The following is a 10488-nucleotide window of genomic DNA, read 5'->3' as shown; positions in this document are numbered from 1 at the left end:
GAGGGCCCGTGCTGCCTGGCAGCCCCCTCCTGCTACCTTCTCCCTGTCTCTGCAGCTAAGGTGAACCTGATCTCCCTTAGAATGAGTTACTTTGTATTTTTAGCAGAATATGGGAGCAGAAAATGATGCTGTTGGAAATTCTGTAAGAGGAAAACAAAGGTGGATATTATAGTGTACATTTCCTTCCAGCAGCAGGCAGTGCTGTGGAAGTGATGTAAGTGATCTCTCACTTGTGGCCATTTGACCAGGAATACCTGTGGGCTGTGGAAGCAGTAAGTGTGGTAAATTCCATAAGTGCAGACAGAGACGATCCTCCAGAATTCCTCCAGTATGCCTGGAGTATCTTATGTCCTTAGTTACAATACTTAATAAATAATTAAAAAATAATCTAAGCACCATAGGCAGAAATCAGAATTATAAGTCAAGACTGTGGTGAATTCTGGTTACCAAACTGAAGGAAGATTTTTTTTTTTTCCCTATTTGCAGCTGGTAAAGTCAAGAGTGCTAAAGAAATGACAGGCATTCTATCTGCTACACTGTGTAAAGGTACAGATGTGGAAAAGATCCTAGGTCACTTTGTGCCATTCTGAAAAGCAGCAAGCAAAGAAAAAAATAATAGAAATAAGTATACCATGGAAATTTTAATCTTCTGATACCAAGTTCCAACTGTAGGAAATGCTGGCCTGTGTTAATTTTTACTTGTCCCTTTCCTTTGATGAAAGGTACCAGAAGATCCAGCGCTGATATTTCCACAACTCAGAATGTATGCTCTGGGCTTTCACCCAGAACGTTCTGTCACCACTGCACATTAGCATGGGGTTATATGACATATGTGACTTGACATATATCACTTCAAAAGCAGTTAAGGACAGTAAGCATAACCAATACTCTTGTAAAATTCAGCATCAAATCCTAGACAAATATTTCTACACATATATACAAATGCATATTTTACATAGCTGTCAACTAGACACAATCTTTGTCAAGGTTTTTTGTTTTTGACCTTTGAGCCATCACATAAAGCCTTTACAAGTGGCATACCTACCCTGTATAGTTCTTGTAGGAGTAACTGTGCTATTTACACACTCCTGGAGTTGAAGAGCCTAATTCTGTATCAACTTTGTTTCCTTGGCTGCCTCAGTGGGACGGGAGCCTTATGGGTATTTCTCTTCAGAATGTGTGAGCAGCATAACAATTAGTGCTGGCTAGAAGACAAGCACTCGGTTTCATGAAAGTTGGTGAGATTACTGCATGTGCTTTTCCTCTGCACTAAATTAAACCTTGAAAATGGTTTGCACAAAAAAAGCACAGTAACCTCATCAGAAATCGTGGTAAGATCCCTCACGGATAGGATGTAGCTTTGGTACAGCTCTCACTTGCAAGCTCAACTATCACAGCTGTTTAAGTTTCTTTATAAATTAAATATGTTTTGAGTAAAAAACACTTTCTTCATATCCTGATTCAAGTAGAATGAATGAGTCATTAAACTTGGGCCTCCCACTCTTCAGAGCTGTACTTTAAACAATATACTTTGGAATGTGGTTTTCTAGTTTGCCAAGGACATAATTTTCTGACATGTATAATAGAAAGACATAACAAAAAAATGGTGAAGATGATACAAAGAATGAAGTAACCTGTTTCCCCAAACTGTTCTGGAGCTATTCCATGTCCCTCTTCACCAGAGCAGTGTGCTGGTATGTAGGAGATCTCTTGGCATATTGCCTCATTCCTTGGCAAAATCAATGTGCAAACCCCAGCCATGACTTTGTTTTGTTACAAACCCAGCACTTTGGCTAAAGAAAAAAGGAATTGGGAATTACAAAATACAAGAAGCAGAACTGGTGGCAGCAGGAAATTCTTCAGGAACAGCAAAGCTCAGGATGCACCTGTAAAATTGCCAGGCTCTCCAAGAGAAGGGGAAGGAGCAGATGGGATGACACTAAAGAGATTCAGCGGGGGAAACAAACACAGAGATGGGAGGAAGACACTTGATCCAAAGAGGGAGAATGCTTTGGATCCTTTGGGATCTTTGTTTACAATGAACAAAGAAAAAAATCAGTAACTGGTGTCTGTTACCCTGTCTGACAGAGAACAGCACCGTCAGTGCTGTCAGGGCTCCAGCTGGCAGCAAGCTCACACAGCCAACACAGAGAGGCTGGGGCTGCTCAGACAGACAAGGGAAAGGAACCAGGCTGTGCATGTCTGCGTGGAGAATGATCAAGGAGTAGCTGCTTCCAAACAGCCCTGCCCTGGACATGAGCTTTGAATGCACATCCACCCATATTGTATTAATTTGTAGGGCAGTCAAAGCTGCAGTACGATTCGAAACATCAGAGCTGAAGGACAGATGTCACCACTTCTGAGACTGCTCAGGATATGTCTCTGTTCATGTCAGTGCATCTCACCAGTTGCTTGTTCTGCTGAAATAATATGACTGTTCATACATCACATCCTAGAAAGAAACAATTTAAAATGTGTCATTCCAGTGCCATTTCAGCAGAGCATGACACCCATGGAAAAAATAGGCAATTAATTCAGAAATCTTAAGCTCTGTTGTTGGCCTTGAAAAGCTCTTATTTCTTATGCTGTCTCCATAGCCTGGTGTGAAACAATGTCATATAAAAATTTTGAGGTAGTTTTCTATGGTATGTCTGGTAGGACTTTCCTGATTGGAAAGACTTTTAGAGAAATTAACATACATAAACACAAAATTTTAAAAGCTTTTCAAAACATCCCTGAACCATTAACTGAAGAAGAACTTCACAGGAGTAACCATCTATATGAAGATAAACATACCTTACCAGGCAATCAGAAAGATTTTGTAAGTTAATTTACTGGTCAGGAAAATTTAGCACTTACTGATAAAAGATTTCTCTTCAAGCTTTTAACACAGTGTTTGAAGAGGGGAAAATATAGTTTTCTTCCTTTCTTCTTCCAGTTGTGATCTCCCATGTGAAAGTAAACGCATTTGGAAGGACACAAATTAGGTGAGAGGAGGATTGTATTTTAGGACTCAAGGACTCAGAGTCCACAACTTCTGCTTTACCAAATCCTTAATGGAAATAATTTTTGGGGAAAAAAACCCTAATTGCTCTTGTCACAGCCATGCTCTTTACCCCAGCTTCCCTTAATCTCATCAATTTCTTCCAAAAATATTGATCTAAGAGGAGGCATTTCTAAAAATGCTTTAGATTTCTAAAAAATCTTTACAAAGGTGAGTGGATGGGAGTCAGAATCTTGTAAAAGTCTGAACACCACAGCTCTGCATGAGACACTTCTGTGTGCTACAGCAACAAATCTTCCAAAGGGATATCAAGAAGTTATCCAGAAAGGATAATTTCTTCTACTATCTAGAGAGCTTTGTCAAGATGAAGCTATACTTTTTCAGGGGTAGACAGTGAAAAGACAAATGACAATGGTAAAACTGTGCAGGGAAATTCTGATTAAACATTTTTTAAAAAATCACCATGAGAGTGACTTCCCAAAGAGATTCTTGACACTTCATCCATAAAGGTGGAAGAAAAAACTGAAGAACTAAACACCCTCAGTAACCAAATTTAACCTGATACGTAGTCATGACTTGAGCAATTGCTGGGGCCAGATAACCTGCAGACATCCCTACATCATTCAGGGATATTTTAAGTTTTCCAAGAATGGCAATGACTAAGTGTTTTCTTTCTGGACGGGCCTGTCACACTATTGTCCTCTTTTTTATTTCATGACACTACTGCCTAACTGGAAAGATGGCTTTATTTTTATAACATCCTTAACCATCCATAGAATTTTAGCAGTCATAATGGATGCATTTATTTTAAAACCTGATGCCTAATATGTTTTATCAAGAACACTTAAAATTTTAATTTAGGCAGCACAAATAATGTTCCATAGCATGTTGCATTCACAGTCAACCTTAAGCTACCTGGAAATTTCTCTTACATGTAATTGGCTTCAGCCATTTTCTTCAAGGAAACATTAGGTAGTTTTCCATCTGTCTTCAATTCCCTAAATCCCAGTATCTTTGGGGACCTGTCTGATAAAGTTCTTTGGTTCCATTAGTTAGTCATTAGAAAACATTCTGCAAACCATTATCACAAAATGATAGTTTCAGAGAGTCACAGCTTGAGGCACCTCTCAAGGACAAGAGGAGCTTTGCAGTGACATCAGCCCCTTGTCCTTGCAGCCCTCAGATGTGTCTCCTCTGGGACTTGTGTTCAACACACGTGCTTAAATGGTCCTCAACTCAGTCTTTGCTGTGGGGTGTCATTTTCTGCCCCAACTCCTCTGTGAGTCTTATAGGCACAAAGACCCTGTGAGACATGAGAACAGACCTTGCTAGTGAAAAGAATGTTGTTTCTGAGCCACCTCTGCTTCAGTGTTCTTTGAGACTGGGGCACCTACCCTGTTCAGTAGTGGCCCCTTCTTTTTCTTGGTGTTTGTTCAGCTTTGTGTCTGTGGAAGCCATTCCTGGTGCCCTTCCACACCTCACCAATTTTAACTTCGTTTTAGGTTCAGCTTTCTTAATTTCTTCCCTGCATGTTTGTCACACACACAGGACCAGCTCGGACTCCCCTGGTTCCACAGCTCCTGACTGTAGAGACATCCTGGTGTTGCTGCATCCAGAATGGACCTTAGAGACACATTCACCCCCTTGCTCCCAAGTCATGTCACCTGCTCGCCAGCTCACACCATCATTCCCACACCCACATTCCCTGCAGCCACCAGGACTGGGGACTGCACAGACCCACTGCTGTACTCACACTCAGTACCCACCTGGGCACACAGACTGGAAAACCATCGCCCAGGGAAGAGCTGGGAAGGAGCTGGAGAAGTCAGGACAGAGTGGCCCAATCAGACAGAGAGCACAGCCAAGCAAACTGACCAGCCAGCTATTCATATGCACTTGCCCTTTCAAGTCCCTCACCTGTCTATTTCACCATTCTCGTTCCTCACAATCTACCCAAATCCCTCTTGTCCCACCTTGCTTCCCCTCCTAATGTCTTAGTATAAGTCTTCTGTGATCATGAACTGCTTTTCTCCTGCATCCCACAATATATCCCCGGAGGAATGTTACTTGGTTTCCCCATCCCACCATTGTCTCTCCAAGGTCCTTTGTGGACGTGCAGATAAGCTTTGCTACATAATTTAACAGTCTGGAAAATGCTTCTACATTCCTCCCAGATAGTCCATCCCTGCTTCTGCTCTCCCTTATTCTTTTTTCCAACATTTGATCTTGGTCAGGAATTTCTGATTTGGCCAAGTTGGACTCCTGCCACAGCTTTGACTTCCTGACCTTTGGAATAGGCTACCATCATGCTTTGAGATTGTCCTTGAATCAAATTGTTCTCTTGGCCTCCTTTGATGTTCAGTGGCTCCTGAACATCACATCCTGGGTCACACCCACCAGGCCTCTGAGAAACCACAGTCATTCAGTCACGAATGTTTCTATCATACCAAACTTAGTGCATTTACAGTTCTGTATCTGTTCTCCTCCATAAAACCACTTTTCAACATTCCCTAAGCAGTAATTTTTGACTGATAGTCTTTTCTGATCACAAAATTTCCTGTCCTGCTGATTGACATCTAGAAACAGGTGACTGACTCCATGAGTTTTGAGAAAACTACTACTAGATCATTTCATCCCCTATAAAAAACAGGGGAGCACAACTTCTCTACTGTACCAGGTCACTAAAAGATAGCCCAGTCACTGCTGGTGGCCAGCACCAGAGCACTGATCTGCCCTGAGAAGCTGGTTTTGCACAGACAAACTGCAGAAATGGGGCTGAGGCAGAGAGCTGCAGAAGATGGCAAAAGAAGCTGTGAGCATGGAGGGGGAACCTCAATGAGCAGCCCAAGCAGGTCCACTGGGCCCTGTGTAAGCTTCTTCCCATTTGCAGGTCTGACAGGTGATTGACAGATGGACCAGCTCATCCAGTGACTCACAAGAATAAAACAGCTTTGTGCTGGTGGCCTTATGTGATACCCCATCCTGCCCCTCAGCAGTGCACAAGTATTGTATTTGAGAAAGAGGAGGGAAAAGGGATGGGGGAAGGAGACTGCCATGAGGCTGTGCAAATGCAGGAGGGTTTTGTCTTGAATCAAGAGTTCTCATTTTAGGTGTTGCTTTGTCACGTGCTGTTATGCTGGCTCTTTCTCGTTCTCCAATTCAAAATTGGTGCAGTCCAGCATAAAGCTCTTTGTGCATGTACTTTCCCACATTAGTTACACAGAAAGCAGAAGCATTATCATATTTGTTAGATTTGATTTGTTAGATTGTTACTTCTTTCTTTCCTTATATCCTCAACTTCCTGCTCAAGTTTCAAGAAGCAACTGCAACGACATCCTGTTTAGCCAGGCTTGCGTGCAGGGTAGTAAAAAGGTCACCAACAAAAGCTACGAGGCACAGTGGTGACATTTGGTCCTCCCACACTCTCTTGTGTGAGAAAGCATAGGAAAAAAATAGTTGTTTCCAGTGGAGACTGCAGAGTGCATTATTGAGAGGACACAGCACTGTGCTCATCAGCATGGGCTGATCCAGCACTCTCTTCTCCCCACCCAAACCCCTCTGCAGCACACAAAACAAAACAAATCAACTTGCACAAGGAAAACAGGCTGCTTACAAGTGATGCAGGTGAAAGACATGGAAAGCCCCAGCAGCCTGTAGTGGGCAAACTACAAATAATGACTCATCAATTTCTAGGGTGAATTTCTGTGCCCTGGGTCCAGCAGCTTGAGCCTGTTGCTCTGTGGTCATAGAATCACAAAGTCACTTAGGTTGGAAAGGCTTCTAAGATCATTGAGCCCAACCATTAACCCAACAGGTCAGGTGGGTCTGCTCTTGCCTGCAGCATTCCTTGGAGAACTTGTGCATGAAGCAGCCTGGGTGAAGTCCCAGTTCCAAACCCAGGGGGGTTAGCCCCAAAACATACCCTCAGCATGGAGCAATCTGTGTGCATCCACAACTTGATGCAGCAATAACATTGCAGCAAAATAAGAATAAAGTGGACATACTGAGAACACTCAGAGAGTGCATGGTCACATTTGTGACTAATATAGGTATGAGGACTTGGGAAAGTAGTTTCACACCACTTTCTATCCAGAAATTCTTAAATACAAGGATGCCTAAGATCTAATAGTGTTTCTGTTTGCACTGAAAAGTCCTGGGTGCTTAAACCCAAGTGCATTAACAAGTCCACAAGTGTCCACTCAGAGGCAGATAGTAATTAAGAAATTACTAATTTTCCCAACAAATTAGTTCAGGAGCACCTCCTCACAAAAATTCAGTAGCAGTGAGACAATGTACCTGCCCTCACACACACAGAAAGCATTTCTAGTTTTGAGGTCTGGTGCACAACAAATTTCTTTACAATTTTTCAGGATACTTAGAAGACGAGTTCAGGACTGAAATCTTAGAGATTTGAAGAGCTGCCAGTATCTGAAATAAAACAGTGAAAATACAGCTATGTGTCTTTAAACTCAATGGTCAATTTTACATCTAGATTACTGATTGCTCCAGTGAGCTACTTAGACACAGGTCAGGTATAAATTAAATCTCCATTTGAAGGAAATAGGAATTTGGTGTAGTAGTCCAAAGTTATAAGGTAAATGCAGCAAACCCTCAGCCTGAAGGAAGCTTAGTCTATCTCTACACTTGCTACACAATTGCTACAAACTGCAAGGCAGTTTTGTGCTAGCAGAGCCCTGCATTTTGTATACAAACCACACAGGAAACACAGAAAGGCTTATGAACTTGCAAACAGCTTTTTTGTGCAGCAAGGCACGGAGACAAAAGGAGGCAATATCCTTTCAAAGAACTGAGAAAATGCTGAAGGGGTTAAATTTTTTTTCAATATACTATGGAACATTGTAGTATCAGATCAGCTGGAAAAGGTCTGCCAGGCAGTTACCTCATCCATCAGGTAGATTTTATATTGCACCTGCAGCAAGTGGTGTCACTCATTTGTCACACTTTGTGCCACTGCTGTTTGCAGCCTTGCAAGTGGGAAGAGAATTTCCCTTGAGTTTACAAAAGAAAGGAAGCCTGTGCAATCACTTGGTTTACTTCTCTCTTCCTCTCTCTGTCAGTCTTTTTCCTTCCAATTTCTTGTGCACTAATTACCCAATTTCAACCAGAATCTTATGTACTGGGCTGCAGAAAACCTGCTTCTATTATTTCTGTGAATGGAAGCCACAGCATCCTGTTCTGAAGAGATTAACCCTCCATGATATCTGATACTTAGAGTTGGACATATAATGAAGCATTTTGTCATCAGAAGTAATCTTAAAGAATTTACAGGAGAAGCAAGTGTAAATAAAGTCGAAATCTGTGTGAAGTAACATAAAGTGATCAAGACAATATGACAATACTGAAGAAGAAAACTATATAACATCAACCAGGTGAACAAAATAAGATTTGGGGTTGGAAGGGCAATGATGATGCTCAGACCAACTCCAGGCAGCTCATCTGGTGAACAGGAGTATAACACGTCCTGTGTGCCCAGCAGCAGATGTGGCTTTGCAGAAGATGAAATACACACAAATGGAGTGTTTTTCATGTGCTTTAGATGGCCACCAGTGCAGGTTCTGCCAGTCTCTTTGTCTGCCTATAGCTCTAGGTTAGGTGCAGTGTGGGCTGCCACCAGGAAAATAGAGAGCAACTTACAGGTAAAATAACTCCTATATGCTGCAGGTGATGCACTGGGCCCACAGCACCGCTCACCAGGAAAGTTTATATTTTAGCAGCATCTACAGAAGAGGTGAAAGAAAGAAGAGCTGAACTGAATGCCCAGACACTGAGTTACAAAGGCTTTTTTTGCAGGAGATGGTGTGTGTGATTAGATGGCACATATTTTTTCCACAGCTGTCTCTTTGTACTAGCTGGTTTCTTTGTCTCAGCCTTTTGATCACGTAATTTTCAGTGTTCCTCTCAAACACTCCCTAAATGTTATGTCAGCATTTGCCCTGTGAAATTGGGGATCAGTGAGATTACAGCCACTGCTATTCCAACAATATCCAGGGAAGATATAATTTCTTTAATTCTTATAACAGTTTCTGCTCTTTTCAGATCAAGTTCTCTCATTTGTAAGTTCTGCTGAGAAGTGACATCCAGAAATTACAGGTGTCCACAGTACTGGGAGTGTTTAGTAACACTGTGGATATTGTGGTTGTTTTGAAAGATTCAGTCACACCTGCTGCACACCCCCTTTTATCAGCAGTTTCTACCATGAAGGATCCTTTCTCTCATCAGCCATGCTTTGGGTGCCTGAACTATCTACATTTGACAGTAAAAAAAGAAAAGGATAATCAAAAGTTTGAGTGATCAGTCCTTAGGAATAGCTGGAAGACTCTTATAGTCTCTTGTCCCCAGTTGCCTCAAAAATATCATCCACAGGACTCTCAGGTAGCAGTGGGAACTAGCTGCTTTTGTCTTACAGTACTCCTATGCTGTTGGATAAATTGTACTTAATACAGTTCCCTGTATTTAATCAAGTTCCCTGCTGCAATACATGGTGTCATGAAGAGGCTGGCAATTAGGTTCCTGAAATATTTCTGTATTCTGGTCTTTTACAAACACTTTCTAATCATCCTGCCTGAAGATTTAGTGTGAAGGCTTTCAAAAAAGTACACACACTTTGAAAACATCTATTTAGATTTGATATCTTGGAAATTCACACAGCTCAGAATATTCCAGAGGTTGGCTATCAGTTTAGAAGATATAATGCTTTCAAAAGCTGTGATTTTCCTTATAGAATGGAAAAATAAGCACTAGGGAAACAGTTCAAGAGCAATAGAGATCCATGAGACCTTAACTGCAATCATGGGGGAAATCCTCAGTTTGGATTTCAGTAGGGTCCTGTTTACAGAACTGAATTCCCGTGGAATAAAGTCATTCAGCTTGAGGTCATTGGCATTGGGAAAACTTCTCAGGAAAGAAATGAGATCCAGCTTGTTCCCTTAGCTCACTCCACAGAGATGAGGGAATGCAGGGCCCTTGCACTGCTTTTCACCCCTTTCAGCCCTCCTCATTTCACTTTATCTTCTGTTCTTCCTTCCCATCCCATTCAGGGAATACTATTTCATCTCTTCTTTGCTGAGGCACTTTTATTATCTCATGGAAATACTCGAGGTCCAAAAAGTTTGTGAGGAGTGATTTCATGCTTGCATTCATGCTGGGAAAGAATCTGCCACCTTCTGAAACACTGGGAGTACGAGCTTTTGCTGGTTTTTAGTGCTGCCTGCTCAACTCTGCTTGTCCTATTTATTCACCCTGATTGGGCTGCCAAGGCTTGCTGAAAGGAGGCTTGACATTTACTTGTCTTTGACACTCCTTATGTAGTTTGAGGTGTTACAAAATCAGCAGCAAGGACACCTTCCAGAGCCTCTGAGTCTGCACTCACCTTATTTACTTATTCATTCTTGGTGAATCATTGTCATGTCTGAAAAGATGAAAAAGTTTTCACAAATCAGACTACTCAAAAATAATATTTTTTA

At 41.8% G+C, this 10488-nt stretch overlaps 1 long non-coding RNA gene across 1 annotated transcript in view; it reads right to left on the bottom strand.

The window, feature by feature from the left end:
* Positions 1-7204: 7204 nt before the first annotated feature.
* Positions 7205-10488, bottom strand: part of LOC135299479 (uncharacterized) — a 9250-nt gene continuing 5966 nt past the window's right edge. The window contains exon 3 of the long non-coding RNA XR_010361456.1: positions 7205-10433. This is a non-coding gene — a long non-coding RNA (uncharacterized LOC135299479). The remainder of the gene's footprint in view (positions 10434-10488) is intronic.

The sequence above is a fragment of the Passer domesticus genome, chromosome 4 (genome assembly GCF_036417665.1).
Source record: "Passer domesticus isolate bPasDom1 chromosome 4, bPasDom1.hap1, whole genome shotgun sequence".
Classification (NCBI taxonomy): domain Eukaryota; kingdom Metazoa; phylum Chordata; class Aves; order Passeriformes; family Passeridae; genus Passer; species Passer domesticus.
Note: the sequence above shows the minus strand (reverse complement) of the source record. Positions and strands in the feature narration are given on the sequence as shown.